Here is a 17,703-nt window from a genome sequence, read left to right as displayed (position 1 = left end):
GATGGCTGCTATTTCCTGTTCTACACCCAAGACAGATGAACAAAGGGAAATTCCTGGAGCCTGGATTGACCAATCCAAGGGGGATATGCAGATCTCTCTACGTCATGAAGCCCTGACCTACGATACTTGATTGGACTAAAACTTTTGTTTACACCCCTTTTACTTCGTGGTCTAATTGTCCGAGAATAAAGATTTTCAGTCTTGCCTCAGCCTTGGTCGTGAGAGGAAGAGTTATAATTGATTTCCAATTAATTATTATTCTTTTTCGCCGTGCACAAACGACATTTTAATTCGGAACAACGGTCAGATCGGAAAGGGATCACTTGTATCCCATCCTCAACAACTGGAGGCACTGCTGAGAAACCGTAAGAAAGATTGGCCGAACTTCTATCTCGGATCCGAGGGATCGTTTCCTAGTACCCACAGGCCGCCGAAACAGGAGCTGATCACTCAAAATCGCAGGTAAGTGTCATATATAATGTATATGAGTACTGCCTGCGATTTCGGAGATTTGTGGCGAAAGGTCTGATCCCTGAACTGAGGAAGTGGTTGACGCTATTGACCCTTAGCGGGCTTGAATCTTTCGCCGGTAGTCTAAGAACAAAGAGACGGACCCAGACCCCATAGCGTCATAGGGTCCGTGGGTCATACGATCTGATCGTTTTTTTTTTGTTTTTTTTTATTGCTAATTGTGAACGGTGTTTTTAGCTTCATAGATAGCTTGTAGATTCTACGCTCTGATCTAGTTTTCAAAGCGTTAATTGCCTGTAGTTTTTTCTTCTTCGCTGTGAACAAAGGAAGAAGGGGGGTAGTCATGGACTGAGAGCGGGAGTTGTATTATGCGCTGTGTCTGCAGGCTCTTAGACAAAGAAAGCGGGGGGGGGAGTTAATCACCCACTGCCTGCAGTTTGTTTGTTTTTTTTTTTTCTTCTTCACTGAGAGCGAAGAGGCAGACTACGGGGGTCTGGTGGAGCCCAGGGATATCTATAACAGTCTTTCTATTGAGAACAAAGAATGCGAGAGGGGGGGGGAGCAGAAGCCCACAGAAGCAGCTACATCCTTACATTCTTAAGGCCCCGTCACACTAAGCAACATCGCTAGCAACATCGCTGCTAACGAACAACTTTTGTGACGTTGCTAGCGATGTTGCTGTGTGTGACATCCAGCAACAACCTGGCCCCTGCTGTGAGGTCGTTGGTTGTTGCTGAATGTCCTGGGCCATTTTTTAGTTGTTGCTGTCCCGCTGTGAAGCACAGATCGCTGTGTGTGACAGCGAGACAGCAACAACTAAATGTGCAGGCAGCAGGAGCCGGCTTCTGCGGAGGCTGGTAACCACAGTAAACATCGGGTAACCAAGAAGCCCTGTCCTTGGTTACCCGATATTTACCTTTGTTACCAGCCTCCGCCGCTCTCACTCAGTGCCGGCTCCTGCTCTGTGCACATGTAGCTGCAGCACACATCGGGTTAATTAACCCGATGTGTGCTGTAACTAGGAGAGCAAGGAGCCAGCGCTAAGCATTGTGCGCTGCTCCCTGCTCTGTGCACATTTAGCTGCAGCACACATCGGGTAATTAACCCGATGTGTGCTGTAACTAGGAGAGCAGGGAGCCAGCGCTCAGTGTGCGCTGCTCCCTGCTCTCTGCACGTGCGGTGGTAACCAAGGTAAATATCGGGTTGGTTACCCGATATTTACCTTAGTTACCAAGCGCAGCATCTTCCACGCAGCGCTGGGGGCTTGTCACTGGTTGCTGGTGAGCTCACCAGCAACTCGTGTAGCCACGCTCCAGCGATCCCTGCCAGGTCAGGTTGCTGGTGGGATCGCTGGAGCGTCGCAGTGTGACATCTCACCAGAAACCTCCTAGCAACTTACCAGCGATCCCTATCGTTGTTGGGATCGCTGGTAAGTTGCTTAGTGTGACTGGACCTTTACACTCAGAGGAAGCAAAAAGGTGGGGGCCATATGTCCACCAGCTGCTTGAGGCAGAGCGGAGATCAAATTGCATAGCTATGACCCTGCTGTCTTTTAGCTGAGAAGCAAGGGGGGTGGAGGGTGAAGAGGCAGATGCCGGGGGTTAAAACAGCGCAGCTCTTTGGAGCGAGGAGAGAGGAGGGGTCAGTGGGCTAACATACAGGAGATGGCTGCAGCCTTTGTATAGTAGAGCAAACAGAGTTGTAATGATTTGAAAGAAAGACAACTGTTATTTTGGTTTGGATTAGAGAGAAATTAACGGGTTCATGCATTTTTCAGTTTTTTTAAATTGTTTGTTTTTTGAACAGAAGTATGAGAACTAGCGATTCCCCTGTGTTGCGGATAACACAGCCACTGTTTGTTAGATATTAGACATTAAATATTGAATATTAGATATTGAATATTAAATATTGAATATTGAATGTTGAATGTTGGATAGATAATAGACGAGGCGGGAAGGGTTCTGTTAACTTAAAGTGGATTTAGCGTATTCCCCTGCGGTTCAGGCGCATGTCACTGTCTGCGTGGCAGACGAGGCGGGAAAGGAACTCACTTTAGTTAAGGTAAAAGTGTCGGAATTAGCGTATTCCCCTGCGTATTAAACGTGAGTCACTGTTATGAGGGGGTAGGTCTTCATAACGAGGCGGGAAAGAATTTCGGTTGGAGCCGGCCGGTCCAATTAAGCACTGTATACTCTGTTCAAAAGATAAATATGTTGTTTTTAGTAGAAGCTGAGAACGCTGTCGCCCTAGTTACAAAAAACGGAAAAAATATAAAAGATTGCAAAAAGTTGTGTAAAATCGTTGGACTACTACTAGATGGCAGGCTGCAACCCATGTATTGAAGTTCAGATTAATCTGTAGTGAGTTTATAATGAAGAACAAAGACCCTATTCACTGTGTGTTGCTGTTTGTAGAATCACTAAATGTTTTTCTCTGGCGGTGCCTCATTGTTTTCCTTTAGAAGTCATTATATCTGGTGCTAATCAAATCTCTCTTTTGTATGCTGAAATGCAAATTTACAGGCACTAAAAGTATCCCTGGTTTACTATGTAGTTCCAGCCACTCCCAGTACACCCAGGGAGTCACAACATGGATGCTGCACCCGGAAGTCAGGTGTCTGGAACTTCCTGTGGCAGCCGTCTTGCTACACCCACTGATGGCAGTACACCTCATAAGCCACACCCCTCGCAATGGCTCTTTGTCTAAGACTCTCCACCCATCCCCGGTGGGAGGTGTTCTGTGGTATAAATGACTAACACATTTGAATAAGTATGAATTGTATATTTGTTTACTCAGCTATCCCATAAATGCAAGTCAAAGATAAGTAAGTGAAACTTTTACAAAATTGATGAGTGGAAAGATATCTGTTTACATAAAATCAATTGGTATTTTAGAAGTCCTGCAACATTATATCATAAAATAAAATAGAGGAAGGTAAATATATATATCTTTGTACTGTGTTAGTTAATTTAAAACAAAAATTGTAAATGACTTACCCCTACTGATGTCAAAATGTATCAAATCCATTTGTAAAAAGGAATTAGGAAAAATGTATAATGCATCCAATGTAGATATGGGAAATGGATGTGTTCACTGCTACGTCTTTGTTATAACAAAGGATGAGGTTTTTTTCTTCTTCCTCTCTCACTTTTAAGAAATAAGGATGGAATGTGTCTTGATGGAATGTGTCTTTCCCCAATAGTGACGTAAGTTTGGTTTAATCCTTGGAGTTCAGGATTTCACATTTTTAGTTTGCTGTTTATACCTGAATAGGGAATATTAAATTTTTTGGGATGTGCGATATAATTTGTGTTGTTTTTGTTTTTTAATGGCGATTTCTTCGAACAATATATTTTTATTTTATGACTATCACCTTCTCTGTTTTTATGATTATTTCTAAACATTTCATATATTTTTGCAAGTTAGTCGCCCAGTCACAGCTGTCATTTCATCATGTCTCAGTCGTTTCTACTATGAAAGGTTTTTCTTTTCTTTATGGATACAGTGTTTATTGTAAGGTTTTTAAAATTTCTCAGTAATGTATAGTGTTGTGAGATGTACGTTATTTTCAGTGTTTGTTCATTTTAGGTTTTAGTATGTGGCTAATTTATTACCTGCTGTTTTATTTTTTCTTTTAGGGAATACCAGTATAAAAATGCTGAATTTTGCCATATTGGTAAATAAACAATTAAACAAGGGGGGAATAAGGTATTAATTATATTCTCCAGTTTCTTCGAGGGCGCAGTAGGCATATTAGATAGGTTTTGAAGCTGACCTTTTTTCCACAGGCTATGTTTATTAGATTACTGTGAGGTATATCTGTTAGCTGAAATAGGAAAGTCTTGTCTTATATGTTTATTTGTTTATTTATTTGTTTGTTTATTTATTTAGTATTCTCAGTCATGTGAAGTATAGATGACCACTAACTGTATTATGATCAGAGATAAAGTTATAAGAATGATCTAATGTATATTTTTTAGTTTTTGTTTTTATAGATGAAACCAGATGGTGGTCGATTCTGCACTGGATATGCTGCTGTTTACACCACATGAGGTAGTCTAAATTCGACCACTCCCTCCAATCCTATTGATACAGGAGACAGTGATGCATTAAATGCCTCTCTTGATGGGTAGAACAGGAGTGGGTAAGAGTCTTTAGAGGTGTATGTAGGTTGTAGATTTTTTCCTGTTGTCAAATGAATTAGGTATGCCGAAAAGAAAGTCTAGATCTGAGCTGATGGATTCGGATGGAGATCCTCGCACAGGTGCAGCTGACCAAGAAGCAGTGAACGGGCCTAGAGTTGAGAGTCTTTCACCAATACCGACCATGCCTTGGTGACATTGGTCACGTCAGTGACTTCTGTCACTCCTTGTGTTCTTAAATCCCTACAGGAACAAGCGATACAACAAGGAATGGAGTGTGACATGCAGGGAGTCAGCTGACTGAAGAAGGTCTGTGGACAAAGGGTGGTAAGCTTTCTCTGTCATGAGAGCTTTTCTTAATGATGGCCCAGGTAACATCTGTGAAAGACAATTGTCAGTGTGTGCTTTGGTGACACCGGGTTCAGTACCCAGGTGGGCAGATTCACCCAGTCTTGTGAGACAAGTGCCTAGAACGAAGTGAGAAAAAACTGTAAAGAGTCCGTAGAAACACCCTGCACCTACTCTACCCATTCTTAGAGACTGCAAACTGATTATAGATGTATATCATGAGCACGTTGTATGCAAGTCTGTGCGTGTTGTGTAAATCTCTCTCCAGGTTTGGTCAGAGGCATTCCAGTGCAGAAAACGATATTATTGTTGAGAAGCACATGAAGGTGGTATGTAAAAAAATGTGTTTACAAAAAGTGTATATTTTATAGAAAAGTGGAAACTAGTAAATCGTGTATAAAATGTATATGTTTTGTTTTCTTTTTGCAATAAGCAGGTCTTTATGTAAGATGTTTTTGGTTTAGCATAGACATGTATATTTTTATATAATTGACTGAATAGTGTGATAAACAGGTGTATTCTCCAATTCCAGATCTTAAATCAGAGCTATTAGCATATGGTCTCCAGTCAGGAAACTGATTAATCCTAAAGGACAAGCGAGAAAGAGCCATGAGTCAATACTAGAGGAGCTGATCCAACCACAGAAAAATCTATGTATCCACACCTCGCATTGTAGAAGGGTTGATCAACCAGAGTTGCACTGAGCGTTCTGCTCATACTTATCCTTTTCAGAAAACCCTGTACAGTCTTAGACCAGCATTGCCAGAACAGTTAGAAGAGAGGACTTAGAGAACCTTGAGACATGGGAAAGTCCAACTACAAAGGGTGAGGACTCGCCTAGGAGTCCTTGGTCTCAAACCGGTGAAGAAAACCCCTTTCCCCTTTCCGCCCATGCCTCAATGTTCAGTTAGGCAGGTTTTCCGATAAGTCTTTCTACCTCTCTTCCTAAGGGAACACAGTACCCTTAGAATTTAGAAATGGCAGAAGTAAGTCTTTAGGGGGGACTGTTGAGGATAAAGAATTGAGTATCCAAAAATACTTAATTCAGCCATTTCATAGACTCAGTTATATAGTTCAGTAGATGTGAACTAACACACATATTTGTGAATGCTTTTGTTTCTTACTAACATGTATATATGTATATTGCATATTCAGTGTATTTTCCTTAGACACAGTATATACCAGCATATGTAATTGTAAAGATGGCTGCTATTTCCTGTTCTACACCCAAGACAGATGGACAAAGGGAAATTCCTGGAGCCTGGATTGACCAATCCAAGGGGGATATGCAGATCTCTCTACGCCATGAAGCCCTGACCTACGATACTTGATTGGACTAAAACTTTTGTTTACACCCCTTTTACTTCGTGGTCTAATTGTCCGAGAATAAAGATTTTCAGTCTTGCCTCAGCCTTGGTCGTGAGAGGAAGAGTTATAATTGATTTCCAATTAATTATTATTCTTTTTCGCCGTGCACAAACGACATTTTAATTCGGAACAACGGTCAGATCGGAAAGGGATCACTTGTATCCCATCCTCAACACCCCCACTGTTTACCCCCACAGTATAATGCCCTCACAACTTCTGACACAGTATAATGCCGCCTCACACAGTATGATGCCCCAACAACTCTCCACACAGTATGATAGCCACAGTATGATGCCCACACACAATAAGATGCCTTCACAACACGCCACACACAGTAATATGCCGCCTCACACAGTATGATGCCCCAACAACTCTCCATACAGTATGATAGCCACAGTATGATGCCCACACACAATAAGATGCCTTCACAACACGCCACACACAGTAATATGCCCTACAGTCTTCACCACACAATCTGATGTCTTCATAACTCCCGTACAGTTGGATTCCTCCATGGCTCCCAACGTTATGATTCCTCCACAGCCCACCACATGGTATGATGCTCCCCGACTAACCCTTCCCCAAACAGTATGATGCCCCAACAAACCCCAAATATTATGCTGCCCATACAGCTCCCTATAGAGTGTGATGCCGAACAGTTCTCTACATTATGTTTACTCCAAAGCCCACAATACAGGACCATGTCCCTATAAAGTTCAGTATGATGCATTCCCAGTATGATGTCCCCAAAGCCCCCACACAGTACAATGCGCTCACAGCCCCCCTCCACACACACAGAATGATACTCAACAGCCCCCACATGCAATATGTTGCCCCATGATTCCACACATTATGATTATTCACAGCCCCCTCACAGTATAATGCCCCCAGACAAACTGCGTCCCACTTTCAGTACCTGTATACCTGCTTTGATGACTGACCTTGTTTCATATTTCCTGTCATGTGATCTGAAATATCATTTCAGGACACCAGTTTGTACATTGACAGAATAGTGAAGCAAGAACCCGTTAGCTCTCTGCTCCACCATTATGTTCAATTCTATTGATGTCCTGAGGACACAAATACATCTGAAGTCAGGACATAGCCCTGACCTCCTACGAAAGATGGGAAAATCCCTAAAGTTAGGACTGTAGCATTGGGTTCAGGACGAATGGGAGGAAAGGTGTTAGGACCACAGAGGGATAAACTCTGAAGGTGCTCAATGCTCAAGATGGGGTTTCATAATATGCTAACCCTTCTCCTGACTCAACAGATTGTTCAGATTGATAATTGTGATTCATTCAATTTACTTGTATCCTTTTTCTCATTTCTTATATGGCTTCTTAGACAACTGCCTATTAATCTCAGGCTCAGCCATGCTTATTGGGCCCCTCAGCCTAAAAATAGCAGCCTGCAGCCGCCCAGGTTTGTCGCTTCCATTAAATGCGACAATCCCAGAACTTTACCCAGTTCATCCCAATTGTCCTGGTGCTGCTACTAAGACCTAGATTAGTATTGGAAGGCACCTATAAAAAAAACCCATAACTAATCTGTAAGTAAAAAGAAATAAACACAAACACCAAAAAAAACCTTTATTTGAAATAAAATACAAAAATACCCACTCTCTTTCACTCCTTTATTAACCTCAAAAACATCCAGGTCTGCTTATCGGGGCAGCTCAGTTTCTGCATGAAGCTCACAGCGGGCGGTCATATTCTATGCCCACGCACTGTCACTTCAAATGTAGCAGAGCCTGGAATCGTTGTGGGACCTCATATGGATTACGTCCGACCTGGGTGCTCTGATGGTTAATAAAGCAGTGAAAGAATGTGTTATTTTATATTATTTCAAAGAAAGGATTTCTTCGATGTTTGTGTTTATTTCTTTTCACTTATAGATTAGTAATGGCGTGTCTCAGAAATGCCTCCAATTACTAAACTAGGGCTTAGTGGCAGCTGTGAGCTGTCATTAACCCTTTATTATCCTCATTGACACCGCACCAGGGCAATCGGGAAGAGTCGGGTAAAGTTTCGGGATGGTCACATCTAATAGATGTGACAATCCTGGGTGACTGCGTGCTGCTATTTTTAAACTGCTGGGCCCAATAACTATGAGTCTCCCCAGCCTTAGAATACCAACTACCAGCTGTTAGCTTTATTATGGCTGGGTATCAAAATTAAAGGGGGAGCAGAACGCCGTTTTTTAAATTATTTTTAAAAAAGCATCATGCGGTTCTTCTTATTTTGATACAGAGCCCAGATAGAGGCTGCAGTCTGTAGCCATATGCTTTATTATGACTAGGTATCCTAATATGGGGGGGGCAATACTCCATTTTTTAAATTTATTTATTTTTACACCAATCGAGATGTAGACAGCGTGTGTGATTGAAGGCAGTCAGACACGCTGTCACAAAGGGTGGGAGCGCTGACTGCAACCAATCAGAGACACAAGGAATGCCAATGGGCGGGGGAAGCAGTGCATACGGATGAAAATAATGAGTGGCCCCAGAAGTAGAGTGAGTGGCCTCGGAAGCAGTGTACAGCCACGTGGAACCTGATAAGTTGAATTACTTGCTTTATTCTAATTTCTTATTTTCTTTGATTTTTTTTATTACCTGAGTGGCTGGATCTGGATCGTTGCCTGGAGTTCCCTGAGATCTACGGGGCCGGGGTTAGTTGCTTGGGTCCTTTTGAACTGTGCGGATCCAGACTTTTAGAGTCCAGGTCCGACCATCACTACTGCCTATCCCTTAAATTGGTCACAATTATGACAATGGGAGTTATTGGTTTCTACTCACTCATTTTGCACAGGTCAAGATTACATATAAGCATTTAAAGATAACTTGAACTGATAATTCTCTTGCAGTAATCTGATGTTCCAGTGCCAAGAAGTCAAGCTGTAAAAACACAAGAAAATAATGCCTTATTCATATGTCTGTAAATCACATATGTATTCTATTTGCGATATTCACAGACAAAGGGGCTGGCTGGCAAATTTTGCTCTGGGGGGCAATTACAAAGCAGTGGCCTTCGAGTTGCAGTAACTCACCTTTAACCTGTTTATCTTTGGGTGCTACATTAAAGCAGCAGAAGTAAAATGTTTTCAAAATAATGGTGGCTGAGACATAGATATGGGAACAAAACAGAACTTACTACATAGATACGGGAAAAGAACCAAGCTTACTACATAAATACAGTACCAAAACTGAGCTTACTACATAGATATGGGAACAGAACTGAGCCTACTACATTAATACTGGAAAAAAACAAACTTACTACATAAATACAAGACCAGAACGGAGCTTACTACATAAATTTGTAGCGCCCCACGGGGCAGGTGTTTTAACCTACTCATTGCCCGGCTGGGGTGCAGATCCTCTGCAATGTCACAGGGTGGCCTGGCCCGGTTTCATTGCCCAGAAGCGTACAGGAAGGAGGGTTAGAGGGTTGCAGGGAGGATGGCGGTAGTAGTCGGACGTTAGAAAAGTCTATTAGGATCTTGACGCCACCTGTGGTAGGAGGCCAGGGATGGGGCCGCCGCTGCAGGGTCTCTCCTCGGGGCAGATAAGTGCAGCCGGGATGTTGTCGCTCCCCACAGGCAGAGCGAGATTACCCCAGGGAGGATGACGGGGATAGTAGTGGTAGTCCCCGTTGGTGCCGCAGTGCTGGGCGACGACAATGGTTAAAAGAAAGGCAGAGACAGGGGCAGCGGTTCCAGGTGTTTTTACTCACAAGTCTTTCAGACGCTGCCTGAAGTACCATTCTCTGCCACGATGGGCTCCAGCCGATCCCGGATCTGTGAAAGGTCAAGTCCGGTGTGTGTCAGCTTGTGAGCCCTTTCCTCCTTTGATCCACTAAGTATCAGACTCCCATAGCGAGAAGCACTTGAGGGTCCTGGTGTCAGTAAAGTGTCCTGGTCTGTATGCTGAAAGCGTGGTTCCGTTATGGGGCCGGTCCTCAACCCCGGATCCGATATGCTATTTGCTTAAAACTCGTGGGACAGTCCAGTGACTGTTCTAGCCATTCCCTGCGACCCTTGCAGAGTTGGTAGACAACGTGAAGTATGCCTGCCCTAGAATTCTGTATCCCGACAGCACTAGCCCTGTGGAAGCAGCTGCCATGCTTCTCCCCAGCGACTGTGTTGAATGCCTTGGCCCACAGAGCCGCTCGCGGCATGTCCGCTCTGCTTTGTGTCTGAAGCTGTTCTCTCCTGTTGTAGTTGTGTTGTGTGTTCTGAGCTGTTGCCCCCAGTTGCTGCCACCAGCTGGTTCACTACTCTCACTGGGTCAACTTGCTCTTCCCACTGTGTGCTTCTGATTTCCCCTGGTGGTTGCTTCTCCCTGACCCTGAGTCCCCAGTCTGGTGGATCTGGGGAGCCCCTGGTGTGGTGGCACCTGTAAACCAACTGCTGTAGTCACCCCCTACTGTGATTTGACCCTGGCCCAGTCCCCATTGCGGAGAACTACCCACTGACTATATGCTTGTGTAGGTGAAAACCGGTACCGACCTTCCCTGGACCCTGGATAAGTACTATACCCTAATAGTTCCAAAACTGAGCTTACTACATAGATATGGGAACAGAACCAAGCTTACTATATAGATACGGGAACAGAACCAAGCTTACTACATAAATACAAGAGCAGAATTGAGTTTAATACATAAATACAGTACTAGAACTGAGCTTACTACATAGATAAAGGATCAGAACAGAGCTTAATACATAGATAAGGGAACAGAACCGAGCATAAATACAAGAGCAGAACTGAGCCTGGTACATAAATGCAGTACTAAAACAGAGCTTACTATATAGAAATGGGAACAGAACCAAGCTTATTACATAAATACAGTACCAAAACTGAGCTTACTACATAGATACAGGAACAGAACTGAACCTACTACATTAATACAGGAACAGAACTGAGTTTACTGCATACAGTAGATGCAGGAACAGAACTGAGCCTACTACATAAATAGAAGAGCAGAACTGTGCTTACTGCATAGATACAGGACCAGAACTGAAATATAAATAGACCTAAACAATTAGTATAGGAAAGCCCCATAGAACTATGAAACAACATCTCATAAGAGAAAATGATGCTAGGACAACCCAATCAATAAAACACAATTTTATTAGAAAATTACAATATTTGATTAAAAAAAATAAAAACGTAAGGGGTCCAAAAACCAGGGATGGCCCCTATCTATCATCTTTGCACATCATTAACACTTAAAAGTCAGTAATTCATGTCACACAGACAGCATGCGGATGTCACATTGATGTCATCCTTGTGCTGTACGTGTTTTTCACGGACCCCTAGACTTCTATTGGCCCATATCATCTGTGCTGATGGTAAAAAATGGACATGTCTCTTTGTGGAGCACAGGGACATATGTAATTCACACAAAGACATGGTCCATGTGAAAACACTGGAGTACGAATAATCAACACCTATTTTAATGAGCATACGTGTGAACGTGACTCCATTATGTGTGAAAACGGACACCACACATGCTAAAAACACGGAATTGTGAAAGGGTCTAGATCAACTCTTTCTGAACTGTTTCCAGTGACGAGTGTGCTGAGCATCGCACCTCCGAATTTTTTATACGACCCGATGACACAATGCAACCAGCTAATCACAGTAATGCCAGTAAACAACATGGCTGCGACATTACCGTGGATGGCAGCCAATCCCTGCATGTTAATTGGCTATCTAATAGCCACGAAACATGCTGGATGGGGACTCAAGCATGGTGCACAAGCAACCACAATACTCAATGAGTAACTAGCGCTCAAGGTTGTCTCTCTGTAGTAGAGACTAGTGACAGGTGCTGGGCAAGAGTCTCTTGCTTTGGAACTCTTGCACATGAAGGGCGCTCTCACACATCTGGCTTTTCGCCGGTTTGACGGATGCGGCGCACGCCAGTACAGTGTATACACTGGCAGTGCAACAAGCGCCGGTCACATGCTGTCATGTGACCGGAGCATGTGACCCGGAAGTTGAGGCGCTGCCACTGTAATGTATCATACTGTACTGGCGTGCGCTGCATCCGTAAAACTGGCGAAAAGCCGGATATGTGTACCCGGCCTAAATGTATTACTTTTCTTTGGTGAGGAGAAGGTGAATGTCTCCATTCCTTACTAGCAAGTATGTCTTCACCACCACAGGTGTTTCTGGTTTGGGACCACTCCCAGTTCCTATAAATAACCTCTGCTCCCAGCAGAGGGCGTCGATTATTTTCAGTCAGTTGGAAGCTTGGGCTGGAGGTGAAAGCAGCTGGAGGAGCCCACTCTTCTACTTGTTGTGTTGGCTGCAGCATTGGTGTGGACTTCAACAGTGTGTGGTGTGCTTATTGTGCGGTGTAGCACCAGGAGAAGAAGAATGGGTAAGATTGCTGCGCTGCTGTAGTCAGAGAAACATCCAGGAGTAGGTCAAAGGTGACTTATTTATACGCATTTCAGCGAGACCCCTCTCCTTCCTCAGGAAATTCACATATACCTATATGGTCTGATACACGTATAAATATATCATTATTGACTTACTCCTGGATGGTTCTCTGACTACAGCAGCCCGGCAATTATACCCATTCTTCTTCTGGTGTTTGCTGTTACATTTGTGGAGCTGCCGCAGCCATCATTTTGGTCATTTCCAGTTGGTTGTGACTCACACAACCTGCAATGGTGAGCCTATTCAATTTTTTTTAATCATCTTTTCTCGGATAAAACCCCAGATTGCGCTTTTTTTCCTCCAGTTCCCTGCATCTATTGTGCGGTGTGGAAGTTTCCCAGTTGTCTGTATACTTCTCCTCTCTTATGTTGTTTTACCCTGTGTACAATTATTCTCCCCTTTGTGTGTGATTGCCATGTGTACGAGTTGTTGTTTTCCCCATCCATGTGTAGTTGTCAGGTTTGTGTTTATGATCCTTGCTTACCCCTTGGGTGGAGGAGGGGGAGGGGAATTACATCAGGGCTTGGACAGGAGTTAGGGTCACGCTGGCGACTCAGACCTCGCTAACATCTAGAGTACCTCTGAGCTCAGGAACAGCGCAGGGTCTCCAGTCTGAGGGTCAGCCTAGATGTCCCAGTCCTATCATCCGGTCCCCGTGACACTGGTGTATCAGAGCACCCCGTTATTACAAGACAGGTATTATTATTATTCTTGTGCTAGGACCTGCATGACCATACAAATAGTTTCAGTAGAGCACGGACCATGTATGAAGATTCTGACTAAGACCAAGTGCACATGTTGAGAATTTGGAGTTTTTTACCTTAGTATTTGTAATCCAAAACCAGGAGTGGATAAAAAAATGAACAAGTGGTGCCCGTGTTTCTATTATACTTTGTCTTTGGTTGTTCCACTTGTTTTTTGGCTTAAAGATACTGAGGTAAAAAAAAACCCTCCTCAAATACTAAATGTGTGCACATGGCCTTACAGATACTGAGGTAAAAACTCACCAAATACTGAACATGTGGACGTGGCCTTACACAGATACTAAGGTAAAAACTCACCAAATACTAAACATGTGCACGTGGCCTTACAGATAGTGAGGTAAAAAACTCACCAAATACTGAACATGTGGACGTGGCCTTACACAGATATTGAGGTAAAAACTCACCAAATACTAAACATGTGGACGTGGCCTTACACAGATACTAAGGTAAAAACTCACCAAATACTGAACATGTGCACGTGGCCTTACAGATAGTGAGGTAAAAATCTCACCAAATACTGAACGTGTGCACGTGGCCTTACAGATGCTGAGGTAAAAATCTCACCAAATACTGAACGTGTGCACGTGGCCTTACAGATACTGAGGTAAAAAACTCACCAAATACTGAATACTGAGGCAAAAACTCATCGAATACTGAACATGTGCACGTGGCCTGAGGGTATACGTACATGGAGGTTGTTTTTTTACAAGTTTTTAAACCTGGTCCACCAAACAACACCTGCAAAAATTACTGAAAAACGCTTGATTTATTCGTTCTTTTTTGCTGTTCACATGTTCAGTGTTTTGAGCAGTTTTTCCATTTTAGGTTTTAGAGAATGCCTGGTAGCATTAATAATAAAATCATGTTACTGCTTTGAAGAAAATCCTAATGCAATCTGCTCCAAACTAGTCACTGCCCAGTCATAACTCTTCACAAAAAAGTCTCCCCCAAAACACTTCAAAAAGCTTTAAGGCCCCTTCACACGCACGTGAACAAAAGAACCGTTTTTTCACAGACGTATTAAAGGGGTGGTTTTCTCCCCGTGTGCCATGTTTGTGGCACATGCGTGTTCTCTGTGTGTTAAACGTAATAACACACGGAGGACGGATAGTCCCGTCTTACCTGATTCTTCCGGAGCTGTCTGTGGTGCTGAATGACAGTGTCCGGCACAGGCCACGCCCTGCTTATGCTGCATCCGGCCTCCAGTGAAGAAGATGCGTTGTTCAAATTCACTGGTGGTCGGATGCAGGTGACAGCCGCGGCAGAGACTGCAGGGCTGGTGGGTGTGAGTATGTGTTTTTTTTATTTTTACAATGACACGTGTGTTTCTCCGGCGCGTGTCACGTGGGACCGCATCCACACTACATCCGTGTGCGGGCCGCGTGATACCCGTGCTGCCAGAGAAAAACAGACATGCCTCCGTATGGAGCACACGGGCTCACGTCTGCTCCACACGGAGGCATGGGCCAATGGCTGAACATGTGCGTTCACATAAACCCATTATGTGCCCGTGTCTCCGGTACATGTGGGAACGGACCTAGCACGTACCGGAGGCACGTGCGTGTGAAGGGGCCCTAAAACTGTTTCAGGAAATTAAAAAAAACTCCTAAAAAAATACCACAAAGAAGGCGCATTTCCTGAAACTGTTTCCACTTGAAAACTCGTCATTTTTGAATGTCCCAAAAAGTGATTCCGTGTGCACAGAGCCATGGTTGTCAGTGTTCAGCAAAGACAAGTGAATCTCATGCAGACCACATCCGACACGTCGCAGTCACCACACAAGCAAAATAAATATGACTTCTCATTGATATTCTATTTGGATGCAGATGAACGGCGTACATACATAATATCTCCCCGCATTGTTCGCTACAAGGAGCATAAACAATCTATACCCTTATCATAAATCATTTCCACCTCACCGTGGTGTGCGATCAGGAACATCGCTCAGTGCAGAAAACAATTTGTTGTTGGACACAAGAAGCATTAGAAATTCAGAAGCCACAAATCTAAGACTTTGCATCTATGCTCTGCAAGACTTTCCCATCCCACTCCTCCTCCAGGGTTGGAGGAAATATTGTAAATAAAAGATTCATTCGGAAGTCCCGGCACTGACCGACCGTCTTATATACTGCTAGCTAAAGCAAAGGTGCTGCCAGAAAATGCCTTACTGTTTAAAATGGATATTTATGTTGAACATACAGTACAGACCAAAAGTTTGGACACACCTCATTCAAAGAGTTTTCTTTATTTTCATGACTCTGAAAATTGTAGATTCACATAGAAGGCATCAAAACTATGAATTAAAACATGTGGAATGAAATACTTAAAAAGAAAGTGTGAAACAACTGAAAATATGTCTTATATTCTAGGTTCTTCTAAGTAGCCACCTTTGGCTTTGATTACTGCTTTGCACACTCTTGGCATTCTCTTGATGAGCTTCAAGAGGTAGTCACCGGAAATGGTTTTCACTTCACAGGTGTGCCCTGTCAGGTTTAATAAGTGGGATTTCTTGCCTTATAAATGGGGTTGGGACCATCAGTTGTGTTGTGCAGAAGTCTGGTGGATACACAGCTGATAGTCCTACTGAATAGACTGTTAGAATTTGTATTATGGCAAGAAAAAAGCAGCTAAGTAAAGAAAAACGAGTGGCCATCATTACTTTAAGAAATGAAGAAATGAAGGTCAGTCAGTCTGAAAAATTGGGAAAACTTTGAAAGTGTCCCCAAGTGCAGTGGCAAAAACCATCAAACACTACAAAGAAACTTGCTCACATGAGGACCGCCCCAGGAAAGGAAGACCAAGAGTCACCTCTGCTGCAGAGGATAAGTTTATCTGAGTCACCAGCCTCAGAAATCGCAGGTTAACAGCAGCTCAGATTAGAGACCAGGTCAATGCCACACAGAGTTCTAGCAGCAGACACATCTCTAGAACAACTGTTAAGAGGAGACTTTGTGCAGCAGGCCTTCATGGTAAAATAGCTGCTAGAAAACCACTGCCAAGGACAGGTCACAAGCAGAAGAGACTTGTTTGGGCTAAAGAACACAAGGAATGGACATTAGACCAGTGGAAATCTGTGCTTTGGTCTGATGAGTCCAAATTTGAGATCTTTGGATCCTACCACCGTGTCTTTGTGCGACACAGAAAAGGTGAACGGATGGACTCTACATGGCTGGTTCCCACCGTGAAGCATGGAGGAGGAGGTGTGATGGTGTGGAGGTGCTTTGCTGGTGACACTGTTGGGGATTTATTCAAAATTGAAGGCATACTGAACCAGAATGGCTACTACAGCATCTTGCAGTGGCATGCTATTCCATCCAGTTTGTGTTTAGTTGGACCATCATTTATTTTTCAACAGGACAATGACCCCAAACACACCTCCAGGCTGTGTAAGGCTATGTGTGCATTTTGCTTTTTACCTGCTTTTTTGCTGCTTTTTCAACTGCAGCGTTTAATGCCAAAATGGATGTGTTCTGCTTTTCAAGCAAAGTCTATGGGAATTTGGGTTTCTTGTGCGCACTATGCTGTTGAAAATGCTGCCTTTTTGTGGCAGAAATTTGGGCAAAAACTGTGCTTTTCAAAGAAGCAACATGTCAGTAGTTTTTGCCATTTGCGTTTTGAACTGCAAAGCTGAGTTTTTGCCCAAATTTCTGCCACAAAAAGGCAGCATTTTGAACAGCATAGTGCGCACAAGAAACCCAAATTCCCATAGACTATGCTTGAAAAGCAGAACACATCCATTTTGGCATTAAACGCTGCAGTTGAAAAAGCAGCAAAAAAGCAGGTAAAAAGCAGGTAAAAAGGAAAGTGCGGACATAGCCTAAGGGCTATTTGACTAAGAAGGAGAGTGATCGGATGCTACGCCAGATGACCTGGTCTCCACAGTCACCAGACCTGAACCCAATCGAGATGGTTTGGGGTGAGCTGGACCGCAGAGTGAAGGCAAAAGGGCGAACAAGTGCTAAGAATCTCTGGGAACTCCTTCACGTCTGTTGGAAAACCATTTCCGGTGACTACCTCTTGAAGCTTATCAAGAGAATGCCAAGAGTGTGCAAAGCAGTAATCAAAGCAAAAGGTGGCTACTTTGAAGAACCTAGAATATAAGACATATTTTCAGTTGTTTTACACTTTTTTGTTAAGTATTTCATTCCACATGTGTTAATTC

Source organism: Anomaloglossus baeobatrachus, chromosome 3 (genome assembly GCF_048569485.1).
Source record: "Anomaloglossus baeobatrachus isolate aAnoBae1 chromosome 3, aAnoBae1.hap1, whole genome shotgun sequence".
Lineage (NCBI taxonomy): Eukaryota > Metazoa > Chordata > Amphibia > Anura > Aromobatidae > Anomaloglossus > Anomaloglossus baeobatrachus.
Note: the sequence above shows the minus strand (reverse complement) of the source record.